Source organism: Bidens hawaiensis, unplaced genomic scaffold (genome assembly GCF_021521415.1).
Source record: "Bidens hawaiensis isolate Kalapana, Puna unplaced genomic scaffold, B.hawaiensis_p1.1 tig00036422_1, whole genome shotgun sequence".
NCBI lineage: Eukaryota > Viridiplantae > Streptophyta > Magnoliopsida > Asterales > Asteraceae > Bidens > Bidens hawaiensis.
In genome coordinates, this window is record NW_027496366.1 from 26,759 (window position 1) to 46,204 (window position 19,446).

General features: G+C 36.6%; 1 pseudogene; it reads left to right on the forward strand.

The window, feature by feature from the left end:
• Positions 1-17,128: 17,128 nt before the first annotated feature.
• On the forward strand, positions 17,129-19,172 carry LOC143588514 (uncharacterized; annotated as a pseudogene).
• Positions 19,173-19,446: the final 274 nt, after the last annotated feature.

The following is a 19,446-nucleotide window of genomic DNA, read 5'->3' on the forward strand; positions in this document are numbered from 1 at the left end:
CATAGCCCCAAAATGATAGAGGTAAAGTGCTTCTAGCCATCATCGATCGAACCATATCTAATAGGGTACGATTTCTCCTTTCAGACACACCATTATGTTGTGGTGTTCCAGGTGGAGTAAGTTGTGAAATAATTCCACAACTCTTAAGATGATCTTGAAAAACACCACTTAGGTATTCACCTCCTCTATCACTACGAAGTACTTTGATTGTGGTCTTGAGTTGTCTTTCTACTTCAGTTTTGAAGTCTTTGAACATTTCAAAAGCTTCATCTTTGTGTTTCATTAAGTACACATAACCATATCGACTATAATCGTCAATAAAGGTAATGAAGTATCTTTCACCATTCCTAGTCATTGGTCTAAAAGGACCACATACATCCGAATGTATGATACCCAATAATTCTTTTGACCTTTCAAAAGTTTTATTAAAGGGTTGCTTTGTCATTTTGCCTTGTAAACAAGATTCACATACATCAAATGAATCATACTCATTTGTTTCTAGAATACCACTCTTGCGAAGAGTTTGCATGCGATTCTTGCTTATATGTCCAAGGCGACAATGCCAAAGATAGGGATCACCCAAGTCCTTCTTGAGTTTCTTGGTGTTGACATTATACATTGAACTACTATGTGATATACCACTTTGATCTATTTCATATATACCATTCATGGGTATAGCTTTAAAATAAAATATGCCATTCATCAAAACATGAATATCATAATCCATAAATTTAAAATCAAAGCCACATTGTTTTAAAAGGGACACGGAAATAATGTTTCTCCTTAACTTAGGAGCATACAAAACATTCTTCAAAATTACTTCCAAACCACTTGGAAGCTTTAACAAGTAGTCTCCTTGGGCTTGGACTTCAACTCTTGCTCCATTGCCCATAAAGAGACTAATGTCCCCTTTGTTGAGTTGTTTACTTCTTTTGAACCCCTGCAACAAATTGCAAATGTGAGTTCCACATCCGGTATCAAGTACCCATGTATTTGAAGAAATAACATTTAGTTCAATATGTATAGTAAAGATAATACCTGAGGTATGCCCCGCATCCCTCTTATCTTTTAACGCATTGAGATAGGTCGGACAATTCCTTTTCCAATGACCTATCTCTCCACACTCAAAGCATGGATCTTGCGCCGCAACCTTTTGCTTCTTTTCCTTCGGTTTGGTGGGCGTGATGGCTTTCCTCTTTCCCTTTCCTTGGACGTGGCCCTTGCCCTTAGCAACACTTGCTTTGGGGTTGGAGTTATGTCCCCTTTTCCCTTCATTGATTGTTAGAACGGGTAAAACCCTTTTACCCATTCCCGCTTCGGCCGTTCTTAGCATTGCGTGAAGCTCACCAATGCTTTTGTCCCACCCGTTCATGTTATAGTTCATGACAAAGGTTTCAAACCTTTTGGTCAAAGAGTTGAGGATCAAATCCGTAGCCAACTCATTTGAGACGGGACAATTCAACCTACGAAGCTTTTCAATGTAGCTTTTCATCTTTAGGACATAAGATGAGACGCTTTGGGTTTCCTCCATACGACATGCATGAAACGCTCGAACCGTTTCGAAACGTTCCGCTCTAGCTTGTTGAAGGAACATTTCCTTCAATTGAGTTATCATGTCGTATGCCCCATGATGCTCGAAATCCTTTTGGATTTCGGGAATCATAGTCCCTAACATGAGGCAAGAGGCTTGCACCGAATCTTTGGTGTACTTGACCCAATCGTTATACGCCTCCTCATCTTCCACGTTAGGCTCATCGGGAATGGGATCGTCTAAGACATATGATATCTCTTCTTGTTTGAGAACTATTCTCAAGTTGCGATACCAATCCATAAAGTTATTATGGTTTAGACGATCCTTTTCAAGGATGGTTCTTAAGGATAGGTTACGGGTGTTATGGGTAGAGGTGTTTGCATTGTTAGCGGCCATCTACAAAATTTAACAAAGTTTTATTTTAGTATTATAAACAATTTAATTATTAATACCCTTTTATTCCAAATTTTAAAATAATAATTAAATTCTAGAATCCAACGATAAATCAAATTTCGGTTAGGTGACCTTTATCCCGTTATTTGATTTAACAAGGTAGTCAATCTTGACAATTGCAACCTTTTGCAACTTCTAGAGGTATGGGACCATTCGAAATCCTTATTTCGTGTTGGCATGTTTATCCCATCAACACCATTAGATCCCCATGCTTAGGTGACCTTTATCACATGGTTTCCAATTCAAGTCGTCCTACTTGTATAAACATGTAAGATTAACATACAAGTGGTTAGGTGACCTTTATCCCACAAATATGTTAATATTACCCTAAGTATATTAGTTTGCTCAAAATGGTTAGGTGACCTTTATCCCATTTAAAGTTCCCTAATACGTTAAGTGTCATACAAAAGGATGGTGTAAGACTTGTTTCCTTGGTAATTATGAAAAAGGGATTTTAAGTTTTCCAATATTCTAGTTTGAAAAACATTATGCCATATCCTAACATGCATTTAGTAATATGGCGATTTTGAAAACCAATTTTCAAGGTTCAAGTTATAATAAAACCAATTTTATTATATGTGAGTAATCGCTTAGTTTTAATAAACCCATTTAATTAAACTAATTGACGCGATATTACCAAATATATATTAGAACCCGTTTTATGCTTGTTGTCGTTCCTATGTGACGGTTTGGATATCCTAATATCTATCAACCACACATTACAATAAGTAAAACAAACAACCAAGCAAACACATGCAAAATATAGTCATAACCGAGAACCGCTAAGTTTGACCATACTTGTTAGCCGAAACAAGTATAGGTCATAAGTCACACCTAAGGGACAAAACATGACACAAGGATGGAATGTTGACTCCCACTTGACCTTGCATCCAAATGCTTCAAGTATCCTTTCCAAGTTGTTGTGTTCTTGTTGGGCTTGTTAATGGGCTCCAAACTTCCAAAAGTCTTCTTGGGCCCAAGAGTGAAATTTATGGGCCTAATGGGCTTGAATCCCATGATGGGCCGGTGAGGCCCAACAAGCCCAAAATTTCGGTCCAAGGCCCAAATCCACCAATTCTTGCATCTTCAATTTTTACAAAATGTATCCTAATACATATTTTTCTAAAAAAAAGAAAATGCAACTAATCTATTTATTACAAACCAACTTATGAATAAATAAATTACACAAGCCTAAGATTATGAATTATTACAACCATATTGAATAATAAACATAATCAACATACACAAACAACAATCAACACATCCAAGGTCTAGGTTTCGGTTATGACACATCCAAACATACCAAATGTTCTAAGCATGCAACCTAAGCAACCAATGCCCAAAATCACCAAATAAAATCGGCCCCCCCCCCCAAGAGGCTACGGCCCAAATTTTTTTTTATTATTTTTTTTTATTTTCAACATCCAAATGTTAATAATGGTTTCCTAAGATCTTTCCATGCATGTCAAGATCTTACAAATCCATGAGGGGTAAAATCCACCAAAATTTCGGACCCCTTTTTCACCCATGAAAAACCCGAAATCTATGAACATGTAAGAAGCATAAGTCCTTGTAACCGGCTCTTGATGCCATTGTTGGGTTTTATACAAGATTATCAAAGTTCAAGTTAACCATATTTAACATGAAAACGCAACGGAAGCTTAGATTTTAAAACTTGTTATGAACATACCATTATGTTAAAACTAAAACCCAAAGAACAAGGATCAATATTACAAGAACAATATGCTTACAAAATGTAAATGGTACCTTCTTATACCTTATAAGAAGATGTAGATGGATGAAGAAGATGATGTCTTCAAATGGCAAGGTTGCAAAGAGAAACCCTCAAGCTTTGTATACCCCAAGCTTTGAGCAACAACACCAACTAGTTGCTAGGATTTTTGAACACTTGAACTAGCTCAAAAACTCCCTCTTTCTTTGGCCAAAGTGGCCGTGGATATTGAGAGAGAAAGAGAGAGAGTTACACTTGAAATTTCAAAAGAAAACAAGACACAAATGCATGTGTGTTGAATGGAGGAACATAAAAGGAGAACCAAAGAGCATCTTGGTCTTTGATTGGGTAAAACCACCACCCCCACATGGGTGGCCGGTTTTTTTTGTTTTGTTTTCCTTTTTTTTTTTTGTTTTTTTTGTTTTGTTTTAACAATTAAAACATCTCCATCTCATACTTTATAAAACTAATTTTATAAAACATACATGCTATCTTAATTATTCAACCAATTTAAATAATTAATTTATATAAATAAATTATCCAGATAATTTATTTAAATCATCAAGTGTAATTATTTAGAAAACCAATTTTCTAATTGCGCAGTGTTCGGTATTCGTCTAAGTGATCAAATCACTAAAAGAATACATTTGGTGTTGTCTAGCTTGTTATTGGGTATGACCCGACTTGGATCAAACACAGTTAGCCACATTAATATAAATATGTGTCTCGGGCATATGAAATTCCAACAGATCACACCCTTAATGTATAGCTGAATTCATGGTGATTCGTGGCTAAAATCGGTTTTTTTCTTATTGCGGTTTTGTTGTATAGATGGGTGAAGTATGTAAATACGGGGTTGTTCCCGAATTACTTCAACCGTCTACCTCAACACCCTTCAAATTCGATTTTTGTCTGATTTTGTTTATTTGGTGTTCTATATTTTTCATTTGTTGGAAGGACCCATGGTGGTTAATGAAGCCTTAACCAACAAATGAACCTATGTATATCATTTTCTGTTATGTTATTATAACATTTTTTTCTCTTATTTTATAATGTTAAAGATGATAAAATGTTATATAATCAAGTCTCATAAGTGATGAAATTCTCAATCTCAACCGCAATCACAACCTCAAATTGTTAATAAAATTCGCAAGTATCAATTTATGCAACCTCGTATATTTACAACCATTACCCAAGCTTCATGAAATTTTACACATTTTAGCCTTGCAGTATGACTTCCTGCCTTATCAATCGTAAATGTCGCACCGGCAACTCTGGCCGTAGCATGTCATTCTGCATTGCTAAGGGAATCATTGAAGCCCTCCCAACAATCATCTCTCAGCTCCAAACAATGAATGCCGATGCACACCCGCGAATCGAAACCCAACTGCTTACTCCTTAAAGAATTTCATGAGTGCTAACCTAATCTATTACATTGGAGCCAAGGGTGCTACCACCCTCCTCAAATGGTTCGAACATATGGAAAGTGTGTTTCTCCATTGTGCGTTTCCGAAAGACAAAAAGACCACCTACGCCTCAAGCGCCTTCAAATCGAGTGCCCTTACTTAGTGGAATGGTGAAAAGTACGCTCTTGGGGCTGAGGTTGTTATGGCTTTGCTGTGGGACGTCCTCAAGAAAAACATGCTCGAAAGCATCTGCCCAAAAAATGAACTCCGTAAGTCAGATAATGAGTTTTGGAATTTAAAGTAAGAAGGTGGTGATAATACCGCTTACAATAATCATATTCCATGAATTGAGCCTTCTCATACCGCATAAGATCACTCCTTTGGAGCGGGCTATTGATAAGTACATCTTGGGTTTGCCTATGCAAATGCAAGATTTGGATCTTAGCTGTGACCCGAAAGTTCTTCATGATGCCATCAATCTAGCCGGTACTCTCACTAAGAACCACGTTAAGGTAGGGACCTTGACGTGGAAGAGTTGCAAGAAAGCCAATGATAAACCCACACCCGAGCCCACAAAAGAATCCAAGACTGACTCCTCTAAGCCCGAATCCTCCAAGCATAACAACCACAACAACTCATCCCATTACCACGACAACAAGAGAAAACCCAACTCCTAAAATATATCTTAGCCCAACTACAACCGAACAAGCCCCTCCAAACTGGAAGCCCTACACCGGCCCACACCCGTATTACAACACTTTCCAAGGCCATCATACGACCCAATCCACTTGTCAGGTGCCCGCCAATTGCCAACGGTTCGGCCACCTTACCCAATATTGTCGAGAAGCACCTCGTGTGCAAGCTGCTCCACCGCGGTTCGCACCATCAAAACAACCCAACCGCACCATATATCTTGCTCCAATCATTAATCCCATTAGGGCTTGCTACAATTGCGGTGACCCAAATCCCCTCCGCATCGCGTGCCCTTGACTCGCTCAAGCCCACCAAGCCTATGTTGCACACAACCCTACTACACCTCCCATGCCTATCAAGTGCAAGATTATCAACCTCAAGTACTCCAAGTGATGGCTCTTCCAGCTCTTAAAGCCCAATCCATGGTCATGTAAGCCTATCAAGCACCAACCCCTCAAGCTTCAACTTCTCAAACCAAAGAACCTCAAGGAACTCAAGGCCAATCATGTTTACCAAGCCCGAAACTCGAATGATGCGGTGAATGGTACGTTTCTAGTTAATAAGTACCATTCTTCGGTATTGATTCGGGAGTCGATAGGAGCTTTATTTCCTTTGATAAGCTTCAACTTCTCAAACCAAAGCACCTCAAGGAACTCAAGGCCAAGCTTTCAATCAATGCTCACCAAGCCCGAAACTCGAATGATGTGGTGAACGGTACGTTTCTAGTTAATAAGCACCATGCGTCAGTATTATTTGATTCAGGAGCTTATAGGAGCTTTATTTCCTTTGATTTTGTATACATACTTGATGTGCCCCACACTAAATTATCTAAGCCCTTTATGGTAGAGATAGTTAACGGTAGTTCGATCACTATTGACTCTGTTATTCGAAATTGCACGCTTACTCTCAATGGAAAAAGTTCTCTATCGACCTTATCCCTATGAAAATGGGTAGCTTCGACGTTATCGTTGTTATGGATTGGCTCTCTCTCCACCGTGCCAAAATTCTATATTTCAAGAAACTCATTCGAATCCCTATTGATGGGGGCGTGATTCTAAATGTTCCCAGAGAAAGAACCTTCTCAAAGCTAAACCTCATTTCGTGCTTCGAAGCCCAACGTTACTCACGCAAGAAATACGTCGCTTTCTTAGCCCACGTCACCACAGAATCCGATGAAAAAAACAAACTTTCTAACATCCCGATTGTCCGCAACTTCCTCGAAGTCTTTCCCGATGACGTTTCTGGACTCCTTGACGTTCGTCTAGTGGAGTTTCGTATTGATATCATGCCCAGAGCAAACCACGTAGCCAAAGCACCTTACCATCTTGCATCTTTCGAAATGCAAGAACTCTCCAACCAAATCGAAGAACTCATGGACAAGGGCTTCATTCGCCCAATTTCGTCTCCATGGGCGCACCTGTCTTGTTAGTCATGAAAAAGGACGATACTCTTCGTATGTGTATCGATTATTGTGTGCTCAACCAGCTTATTATCAAGAACCGTTATCCCCTTTCGCGTATCGATGATCTTTTCGATCAACTTCAACGAGTCGCATGTTTCTCCAAGATTGCTTTTCATTCGGGTTATCACCAACCTTGTGTCCACGAAGACGACATAGCCAAGACCGACTTCCATACTCGTTATGGCCACTTTGAGTTCCGATTCATGCCTTTTGGGTTAACAAATGCTCCCACAATTTTCATGGACCTCACGAATCGTGTTTGTAAACCCTACCTCGACAAGTTCATGATTTTCTTCAACGAAGATATATTCCAACTCCGAGACCGAGCACAAAGACCATTTGCACGCCATTCTCGACTTGTTACGAGAAGAAAAACTTTACGCTTAGTTCTCCATACGCGAATTTTGGCTAAAGCAAGTTCAATTCTTGGGTCACATCGTCGACGGCAAGGGTATTCACGTTGATCCTTCTAAAATCAAAGCCGTTGAAAATTGGAAGACCCCGTCTTCTCCAATGAAGGTTCATTCGTTTCTTGGTTTAGCAGGGTATTACCATCGTTTTATCCGCAACTTTTCGAAGATTGCTTCACCCCTTACCACACTCACCCACAAAGGGATAGTTTTGCGAATGGGGTTACGATCAAGAGGAAGCATTTCATACTCTAAAGGACATGCTTTGAAATGCTCCAATCCTTTCTCTTCCCAAGGGAAACGATGAATTTATTGTATTTTGTGATGCTTCCATTCAAGGTATTGGTTGTGTTCTTATGCAACGAGACAAGGTCATTGCCTACGCTTCGCGTCAACTTAAGGTTCACGAGAAAAATTACATGACACACAATCTTGAACTTGGTGCGGCCATGTTTGCCTTGAAAATCTGGAGATACTACCTTTACAGCACGAAATGTGTGGTCTTCACCGACCAAAAATGTTTACAACTCATTTTCGACCAAAAGTGTCACAATATGAGACAAAGACGATGGGCCGAATTGTTAAGCGATTACGATTGTGAAATCGCTACCACCCAGGAAAGAGAATTTCATGGCCGGTGCTCTTAGTCATAAGAGTCATATTAAATGAATCTTGCTCAAATGTGTCACCATATAATCTGACCTTCAATACCACATCTTCGACACATAACATGTATCCCTAACCGAACATAGCTTATACGACGAGATGTCGTGTGGCGCCGAACTCCAACTTGAAACCAAACGTAATGGCTTACTTTACTATTTGGACTGTTTATGGTTCCCGATCATGACGTTCTTCGCATGTTCATCTTCGATGAAGCTCATAAGTCACGATACTCTATTCATCCCGGTGCGGATAAAATGTATGCCAATATTCATTCCATGTTTTGGTGGCCGGGAATGAAGAAAGATATCGAGGTATATGTATCGAAATGTCTCACTTGTTTTATAGGTTAAAACCAAACATCAAAAGCCATTTGGTTTGCTTGAACAACCTCCGATCCTCTTATGGAAATGTGAAGACATAGCCATGGATTTCGTTACCAAACTCCCCACTACTCAAAGCCGCAATGATAGTATTTGGCTTATTGTTGATCATTTGGCCAAGTCGGATCACTTCATATCATTCCGAGAAAAGTCCTCCATAAGGGAATTAGCCCGAATATATGTCAAGAACATCATTTGCCACCATGGAACGCCTTTGACTATTATCTCCGATTGTGATGGTCGGTTCACCTCTCATTTTTGGAGATCAATGCAAACCGCCTACTGTACCCATATTGATATAAGAACCGCTTATCACCCGCAAACCAATGGTCAATCCGAGAGAATAATTCAAACTTTTGAAGATATGCTCCGCTCTTGCATACTGGATTTTGGTGGAAATTGGGATACTCACTTACCACTTTTGGAGTTTTCCTAAAATAAATGTTTTCACACTAGTATTGGAATGGCACCCTTTGAAGCTCTGTATGGACGAAAATTTTGTTCCTCGATTTGTTGGAACGAGGTGGGTGAATCGCAAATCACTGGTCCCGAGTGTGTTCAAAAATCTTTCAATCGGATCGCTCTTATCCATCAAAATCTTCCTGCAGCTCGTAACCGTCAAAAGAGCTACGTCGATAAGCGTCGTAAAACTCTCGAGTTCAACGTTGGTGATCGATTTCTCCTTGAAGTATCTCCATGGAATGGAGTAGTCCGCTTTGATAAAAGAAATAAGTTATCTCCTTGTTTCGTTGGTCCATTTGAGATCATTGAAAGGGTTGGTAGAGTTGCGTATCGTCTCGATCTCCCCGAAGAGCTTTCCAATGTTCATCCAAATTTTCACATTTCCAATCTCAAGAAGTGTTAGCCGAGGGGAACCTCCACATACCTCTCGATGATGTACACATTGATGAATCTATGCGCACTATCGTGAAATCCATAGAAATCATGGACCGTATGGATAAAGAAATCAAGCGTAGTCATATTCCGCTTGTCAAAGTTTGTTGGGAATCTAAACGTGGTATCGAGTTCACTTGGGAGAGAGAAGACCAAATGGAGACCAAGTACCTGTCACACCCCGAAAACCTTAATCAAGGCATCAGAAAATTTTAACTAAGTAATTCGGGTCGTGACAGATGCCGATAGCCAATCACAATAAAGTACAATAATTTGTAATAAAAGTTTTAACTTTTATTTAAGAAAAGGAAAAGTATTTTTATTACATGATCAGAGTTTTACACGTGCTACTCGCACGGTTTATTACATTCCCAATATCCACGTTATTCAAACACACTTCCAACACGCTCTTTTCCATATCTCCTCGAAGCCATCACTTACCTGAAAAGAATATTAAAATAAACATCAACACGAATGTTGGTGAGTTCTCTTTATTGATATATATATATATATATATATATGTGTGTGTGTGTGTATTATAATGAAGGTATGGCAAACGATAATTCAATACAAATCATCATAATAAGTATAGTAAACAATACTTATAATTCTCACCATACAATAGTTCAACGACATTATTTTCATAATATATTACCATAAGCAACGGTAGTATTCTTTCCTCACCGTTCTTTTAACATGGTAATTTATATCTTTAAGATTTCATAATAATTGGATTTACCATAAAACGAAACATTTTATCTTTTAACAAACCGCACAGTTGTAGATGATCAAAGAATACAACAAGTGTATGACTATCATATTGTTAATTCAAAACATACCGTACTCAAAATATTCTCACTTTTAACCCAACGCGATTGGAAATGGGGGGCGTCATCCGAATAGATAATTTGGTTAACAGTTATTTAACCAATTATTGACTCATCCCACTTTTTACAAAGTTTGTAAAATAAAATGCTTTTAAAAACTGTAATAATCGATAAAAATATATACTATTTCCCCAAAACACAATAAAAACAATTCATTAAAAAACGGGGGGGGGGGGGGGGGGCTTAGAGAAACTCATTGTCGAAGCTTTTTGTCCCAAAATTTGTGTGTCCTATATTAGTACAATTTTTGTTAATAAAACTTGGTTTGAGTTTTAGTTTGTAAAAGTCATTTATTTGTTAACCTTAGTCTAATGATCACACAAGCTCACTCATTTCCTATCTAACAAGTAAACAAGTATATTTCGGGTTTTGTTAACTATTGTCTAAGTAACTAAATTAATTAATAACTAAGGTAAATATATAAATATGATGAAATATTAAAGTTTTAGTTGCTGGAAAGTTTTAAGAAAATATTAATTTATTATTTTTAATGGATTTTGTCGGTTTCACGTTTAAAAACGAACTGGTCGACTTTTCGTATAAAATATAACTTTTAAATCTTGGAAAACACTTGTTACATATATATTAGTTAAGTTTTAGGAATTATTTTACAAAAACATGATATTTTTCATTTTAGTTAATATTTTCTTAAAATAGCAAATTTTAACGTTTTCGTGTCGGTTTTCGTGACACGACCTATTTAGGATCAAGTTTTGTTTTGTTGTCCTATTCTCATATATTAACTTATGTTATATATGAGTATTTCACAGTTTTAGGAGCTGTTTTAAAACAGTCCCTAACCGTCGTGTCGGTTTGCGTTTAAATGTTGATATTTTAGCATTAAAGTGACCGACATGTAAAATAAGTCAAATAAGTCCCCCAATTATCTTTTGAACTAAATATACACATTATTTTCCTTAATTTTCTATTATTTACAGAGTTGATCACATAATTTTATATAGCACTTTTCAATTAATTTAAGCTTATAATTCATAATTTAAGTTTACTAATAATGACAATAATCAACCTTAGCAATTCATATATGAACAAGCGTCATCATAACACTTAAAATTCCAGATTAAAATCATCATCATGGTCCTCACAACAAGCTAAATTTACACTTTTCAACTATATTCTTTATTCCTATTTAGAATGTTCTAACATGCATGCTTAATCATGTATGTTATTTTTAAATCAATCCAAAAATCATATGATCATTCCTATAATTATCAAATAATCAAATCATATCATCATCTATGCACAAGTTCAAGGATTTCATTATTAAATAATCAACTTATGAATTTCCTTAGTGTTCAATCAACAAAGTTTCCTATTATAGTAACTTTTGCTTTTTAATAATTCTATCTATTCCAATCTTTCAATTATGATCAAGTATGAATCTTGTTTATCTCATTCAACTAATTTGACATGGTTTCATGAAATCTATTTTTCTATTCAACTTTTGATCCTTCTATTATTCAAGTTACAAAGTTTCTATATCTAGCAAATAGGTAACAATTGATCCATATAATAATCCAATATATACTTTAATAATGTATTCTATCCTAATTCAAGTAAGTAACTCATTATCTATCAAAGTCATATGTGCTAAGTATTTATATCATAATCAAAGATTCAATTCATTTAACAAAGTTTCCTTATTTAGCAATCTAACAATTTCAACAATCATCTTCAAGTATTGTCTTTCTAACTAATAGATTATGAATCTTCTAAGATACAACCTATCCTAAATATCAATCAACATCAATCCATATCACTTTCTAACTTCATCAATTCATCAAAATCATTAATTAATTCAAGTAATCCAAAAATCCTAAAATGTATATAATTACAAAATTGGGAGAATTGTGCTTCATATTGTTGTTCTTCGCGCTTTTGTTGTTGTACACTTTGTTGAGTCTTTGTTATCATACACGTGTATCATCATCTCTGTTGTTTGTCTCTCTCCCTCTCCTCACCGACTCTCTCTCTCTCTTTTGTTTTAGAGATCAGTCACAAGGTTAGGTCACCAGCTTCGTGGTTGAATTATCGACTTTTGCCGATGACCGACCATTTGCGATTGTGTACGGCGGTGACGGAACTAGACGGGGATGTTTTGTAGATGGTGTTGTCCTGCTGTTGCGGCTTTTCTTTTCGTCTATGGCGGCGGCGGATTTTGTGTGTTTGGGTGATAAAGGCTATGATGACGAGGTTTGTCATATCTAATGTATTGCTCTTTCTCTGATTTTGATTTAATTGAAGATATTTTGATAAGGTTTAGTTGTATTTGAATAGTTTTAGCCTAATTGCGAGATTCAGTTTTTGCTGTTTAGGAGATATAATGATTGAACTGGAAATTACACTAACTAACATCAGATTTTTTTTTTATTGTGATTTTCTTTTTATTCTGATGTTTCTTACAGGATGGATTGTTCATGAAAAGGGTCTTTTCTTTTGCCTCAATATTGTAAGCCCTAATCCTTCTCATAAGCTAAATTATTAATAAATGCATGTGTCTTATTTTCGATTAGTTGTAACTTGGGTTTTGATAGTTCATGGAAGCAATCAGATGAATAATGAAATGTAGAAGGAAGGCTTCTAACCCCTACGGCTGCTGAGCAATTGTTAGTTTAAAGGATTTTGGGTTGGACAACTTTCTTCACAAGTTATACAGTGTATGGAACTTTGTGTTTGTAACTCACAACCTTTACCGCTTCCCTGCACATCGATGGGGTTTAATGATGATCAGGTAATGAAGATTCATTCTACTATGGTATTTATGTTGTTAACATCTTACATATTGATGCTGCATCAGTGTTTTAAGATTGTTTATTTATTTATTTATTTATTTTTTGCTTTTCACAGATTTTACCAAAATAAAGGTAATCTTTTCTATATAACCATTTAATGACATTAGTAACATTGCAATATATAAAGTTATGTATGGAGCCGATCGTGATATTATATTTGGCTGCAATATGACTTTGGTATCCATGACAGTTTATCTTTGATAATTTAATCTTATTTAAAGTACTTGATTCATTTTGTTTTTAGTTTTAAATTGAATACTGTTTTTTGCTTTTTTTTAGCTTGAAGGCGAAGGCGGCATTGATGACGATTGTAGCAACTAGCGAGCGTGATCAGATTCGGTGCTTCTTTGTGTACGCCAATCATGAGGAATTTAGTATGATAATGACCGATGAAATAGCCAAAACTGGGCCTACTCCATAAGAAAGGCGGTACAGAGGTGCTGGAAAAATTAGTTGTTGTGGAGGTTTACGTTGCACGTTTTGTTTTATGAATTTGTTGCGATGTTGGAAATTATTCTTATATTTTCATATTGGTTGCCACAGGTTGCTGATTTCAAGTTTGTTTACGTTGGGGCACCCATCAGGTAAATATTAATATCATTTCTCTCGTCAGTTTTGTGGAATGCACTGTTGGTTTTCTACTTGAAAATTTTTATAATACACAAAAAAAATCAAAAGGCAGCAGAAAAATGGTATTTTATCCACACATGTGCATATCCATATACATATTCTGCTACAACAAAGTAACGTCCACTGTCTTTTTTGTTAGTTCTAACAAATGACCAAATTACCAAAATAACCATAATTTGCACATTAAATTGTGTGTGTGATATTCAAACTAGCAATTCAACAGTTTATGTTCACATCATTAATCTTGTCGATCATTAACTACCCAAAATTCATCCTAACATCAAACTCAAACAACAAATTCATCCATGATTTCACCTAAACATCCAATATTCCAACAACACTTTCAATCAATCTTAACAATTCAAATATGATCTTCAAGATGGATGTATACATGTATGGGTGGGTTCAATACTTCCCCTTACACATACTCACGACTCATATACACATACACACACACAAGCATCCATAATTTCCAATCTCTATGATCAATCTCAACCCATAAACACATAATCTAACCTATTCAATCATAGAAATCAACTCATAATTATAACTTACTTAGGTTTTTGAAGACCTTAAGATGAAGATATGAATGAGATGAATGTGTGTGGTGTTCCTTCCTTTTAATGCTTCCTTCCTAGATGCTAACCACCATCTTGTTCTTGATTTATGCTTGAATGTATGTGTGTATGAAGATTTGAATTTTGAATTTTAGGATGATTGTGATGTGCGTGTGCGTGTGCGTGCCGTAGATATAGAGAGAAAGAGGGAGGGATAGCTTTGGTTAATATGATAGTAGTGTATTAAGTGGATGATCTAACTTGTTTACAACACATTAAGCTAGCATTAGAGATAATCATTGGACGGATGAGATGGTGGAAGACTATTGGGAGGAAGAGAGGTGGAGAGGGTGAGGTGGCAAGGGGCCGACCAAAGGGGGGGGGGGGGTTAGGAGGTGAAGGGTTGGGTTAATATAATTAGTTTGGTAAATCGGTTTAACGTATTGCGAGTTTTGGATAATCAGCCGGATTCCGTTTTTAGTAATTTTTATCAGACTTTAAACAAAATCAAATTCCTGACAATATAAACTATAGAAACTATTTTTTTGTAAAATAGTTTGTGTCGGGTCCTTTTGGTGTCCTGGCTTTCGTTTACTTATTTATCAGTTTTTGCGATTCGAGCCTTCTAAAATTATGTTTATACATTATCTTGAATGTTTTAATATATATTTTAAATTATTGGGGCCAGTTAGTCATATTAATGATTTATTTATTTTTTGGCCCGTGCCCGAGGTTATTTCACATAATGCTCGTTACGTGGAGAAATTTGTACTTTTTGTTGACTTTGCAAGATTTGAATCTTAATAAGAAAAGATTTTATTAATGAGATGATATTATATTAATAATCATGATTACATTAGCGATAAATTTTTGCCAAGTGTTACAGTACCCGCACCTCTTCGTTGTGGCTTAATCTCTAATTTCGGGACGAAATTTCCAAAAGTAGGCAATGCTGTTATATTTCGGTTTTCTGTATTCGGGTAATTAATCAATAGAAGCTCACATTTATTAGTGTATTTAATTCAATTATTTATTAGTATATGAATAAATTAACAAACGACTATTAAATTATCTACTTATGTACCCATAACAAAAGTTCAAGGACTTATTTGCAAAATAACAAAAAAAAAACTATTTCCCTCCACCTTCATTATCATCCCCATCACTGAACAAACCCCTATCCCCTATTTTTGCACCTTAATTCACGGGCTAAATCACACAATTTTCGTAACCAAATCATTTTCATACCATAAACACACTCAATCGACTCTCTAAACATGGTAAAACACCTCAATTGATAGCTCATTTGATTAAAATACGAACCGCAGTTTACTTGTTCTCAAATCACTATAAATACAAGCCTATAAAACAATTAATCGATACCACACTACCTCAGCACTACCACGAAACTAAACCTTAACTTAATTTCACCCTACAAGGCCGTCGATATCCGTTTCATGATCAATACAGAGCTGTACCTTCTTGTTCTCCGTCAATTTTCTACCATTAAAGGTAATTGAAACATGCATTCTGATCGTTTTTAACCAGAAAACAATAACCCTAAATCAATTTGAACCCACAACAAAGAATTAAGCTAATTAATGATCTAGGTTTATGTTCTTGTCGTCATTATATATATTTAAATCATTATGATTCACAAGAAAAAGCACTAGCCCAATGGCTGGTGCGTGATGTGTAGAACCCCATAACCGGTTAGGGCGCAGGTTCGAACCTCTTGACCCGGTTTTCTTTTGTGTTATTTTTGTTTTCTTGTTTTTATTTATTTTCTCTAATTAATTATATATAAAAGTTAAAGGACAAATATCTTTTTTTTAGCAACTTGGAATTTTCATATAATAATTTTTATTCCTTACCCGACATGTTTTTATGTTCGGAAACTTTTATGTATAAAATATCGTGTCTACCGAGTATTTATTATTTTATTTATATTTGTTTATTATATTTATTAAATATATATAAAATAACTTTGAAATATGTATGATTTTAACCCTAAACAAATACTTTAATCTATTTTGTTTCTGTCCCCATAAATAAAGGACCAATCTGCAAATCTGTTAAACTATTATACCACATCCTTTAAACTATCAATCAAACCCGACCCATATCGCACCCGTATGCCCATTTAGGATTTCTTGTGCCTTAATCTTCTATGTAAACTTAGAATTGATCTGTGCGTTTGATTCCCCTTGCCTAAACGAGCTCACCAACACATCAATTAAGAAACCAAGATCTTCGTGATACGTTTTGACTATTATAACTAACCGAGCATAGTCGTATTTGGGAATATACATCTAGAGATCTTTATAAAACAATTAATTGGGTCTGCATGTTCATATAATCAGCGCCAACTAAAGCCCCTTAACGAATGGTATTATCATCGCCTTTAGTTCCAGTTCTTAATCCACATCTGGCTGGCGACTCTTTGATCTAATTAATCATCTATTAATCATCGTTATAGGTAATTTGTTATATGGTTTTGCTCGTCTTGATTCACATTACAATAACCCTATGATCAGTTGGTTCCACCACCACCCATCACCACGGTCCTCCACCACCCCATCGAATCCTCCTTTGTCTCCTCCCCCACCTGTCGCTAATGGGACGACACCCTACCACTGCCCAAACTCCGCATGATGTGCAGCTACGGCAGGAGACCCGTATTGTGGTGGCAGACAGACACATATCCTTGGTAGATCTCTGCTCATGTCTGTCCGCTACCTTCCTCAACGGGCACCCGTTCGGCCATAAATATTAACTCCCTAGTGAAGATCTCGATTCACTAGTGTCCGTCGCCATAGAAGAAGATCTCGCTAACATGATTGAAGAGTACGATCGACTAAACTCATCCAAACCATCTCGACTCCGACAATTCCTTTTCAAAACCAAACCTGAAACGGCAGCCTCGATGGGATCGTTACTAGAAGACGCTAAATCAAAAACATGGTTCCTGCTAGAACACAAAGATAACATCGACGTGGAATCGGAGACACAACACTGTCCTAATTTAGAAGTACCGTTACACATGCTAGGAGTGGAGACAATGTCATCGTCGTTTGGGTCGAGTTCGTCATCTCATTCGATGTCGAACCTGCCGCGGATTAAGGTTAAGGTGGTGGATCAGATGGCGCGACTGGACTAGCAGTCGAATGTTCCTATAGGTGGTTGGGCCACGTTTACAGTTTCTGATGATGATAGGTCTGATCATGGTGTGCCGAGGACGCCGCCGTTGCCGTTGCCGAGCAAGTTTGCTTATTATGATGCTTATAGTTTGCCTTCCCCGAATTCCAAGAACGGTGGTGCCTATGGTTTACATTCACCTGATTCCATAGCAAGGTAACTATATATATTCTCAATATTTATATACCACAAATGTTATATAATCTTATTATAATTTATTTGATGATGATCAAAATGTACCGTAGCAAGAATTTTATTGAGGGAATTCTAGTTTTAGAAAAAAAAATTCTAGTTAACGAAGAAAATCGGTTAGTCATGCTAAGACACACAAGATAGTTAAATGACATTAGGTATCATTTGGGTCGACACTAAAAACAATGGAAAGAAATTAATATTAGTGTTTATAATTCACCAGAGGCGACTAATTAAGTATTAGTATTTAAGCTCAAAAGGTGTCAAACACATATGTTCTGGTTGAACATGGAAGTTTATTTATGTTTCAAGTATTTGCGTCTTGGCTCAATCCTAACCTAAGCAGAGTCGGCTGTAGTCTAGCCTAATCATTTACTACCTTAAAGCTCATACGGGGACACATATAAAAAAAGAAAAAATATAAAAACATGTGAGTTCTCCATTGTGTTCTTCAGTGTACGTATATATAATAGAGCTTAACCATACTACATGTCTTAAGGTGAAACTTGAATTCTAGTATTTGTTCCTTTTTTTCTTAATGGTGAAAATGTTTTTGCAGTGATAGCAGCATTGCATTGGCAAATTGCTAACCAAAGGCCACATTCACTCAAGATACAAACACTCAATCAAACTGAGACACCACAATTCCACCCGCGACCACCCAAGTCTACCCCAACACAACCATCAACTACCAGATCCCAATCCAAGAGACATCACTTACCCAAGACCAACAACAACAATTCTACCAACCTCGTCCACATTTCATCCAACACCATACAACGTCAAACCAACCAGTATCATCATCTTACTACCAAGTGTATGCGCAACCACCACTACAAATCAATAACCAACAATATCCACTCTACTTTCTTCCAGTAACGTCACAAAACCGACATTATAATTGTAATGGTATTACGCAGTTACAGTCCAACAATGCCGACACAAATCCCACCACCATATCATCAGCCGCCACACCATCACTTTATCCGACCAAACCACTAGACATGGCTCCAAATCCTATGTACGGGGCAACGACTCTTCCTGGTATGATTCAAGTTCCAAGCAGTCAGTTTCAACAACAATACCTGAATGTTTCACATCATCCTCCTACACCATTGCCTGCATCCAATTATGCCAACCAGACACAAGAACCATTATATTATTCACAGCACCAATCCATGGCCGCACATTTGACTTCACAGTACCAAACCATGACTCCGGGGTCAGCCATGTTGTTAACAGAACCGAACACTGAACATGCTAAGCAATAGTTGGAATGATGTACGTAGTAACTAGTAAGTGATGATAATGAGTGTTATTGAATCAACGATGATGTAAATAAAGTGAAAAATTAGTACTCTGGGACAAAGGGCTAAATGAGTGATGTTTATTATTTTAATGTCTTGTTTAGGAATAATAATTGTTGTACTCTGTTTTGTATAATAAGATTAAAATACATCACTTCAAAGTTTTGTTTAAATATGCATATTATATAAATCTTAATGTAAATAATAAACCTTCGTTGCTCTCCCTACGGAAGGTGAA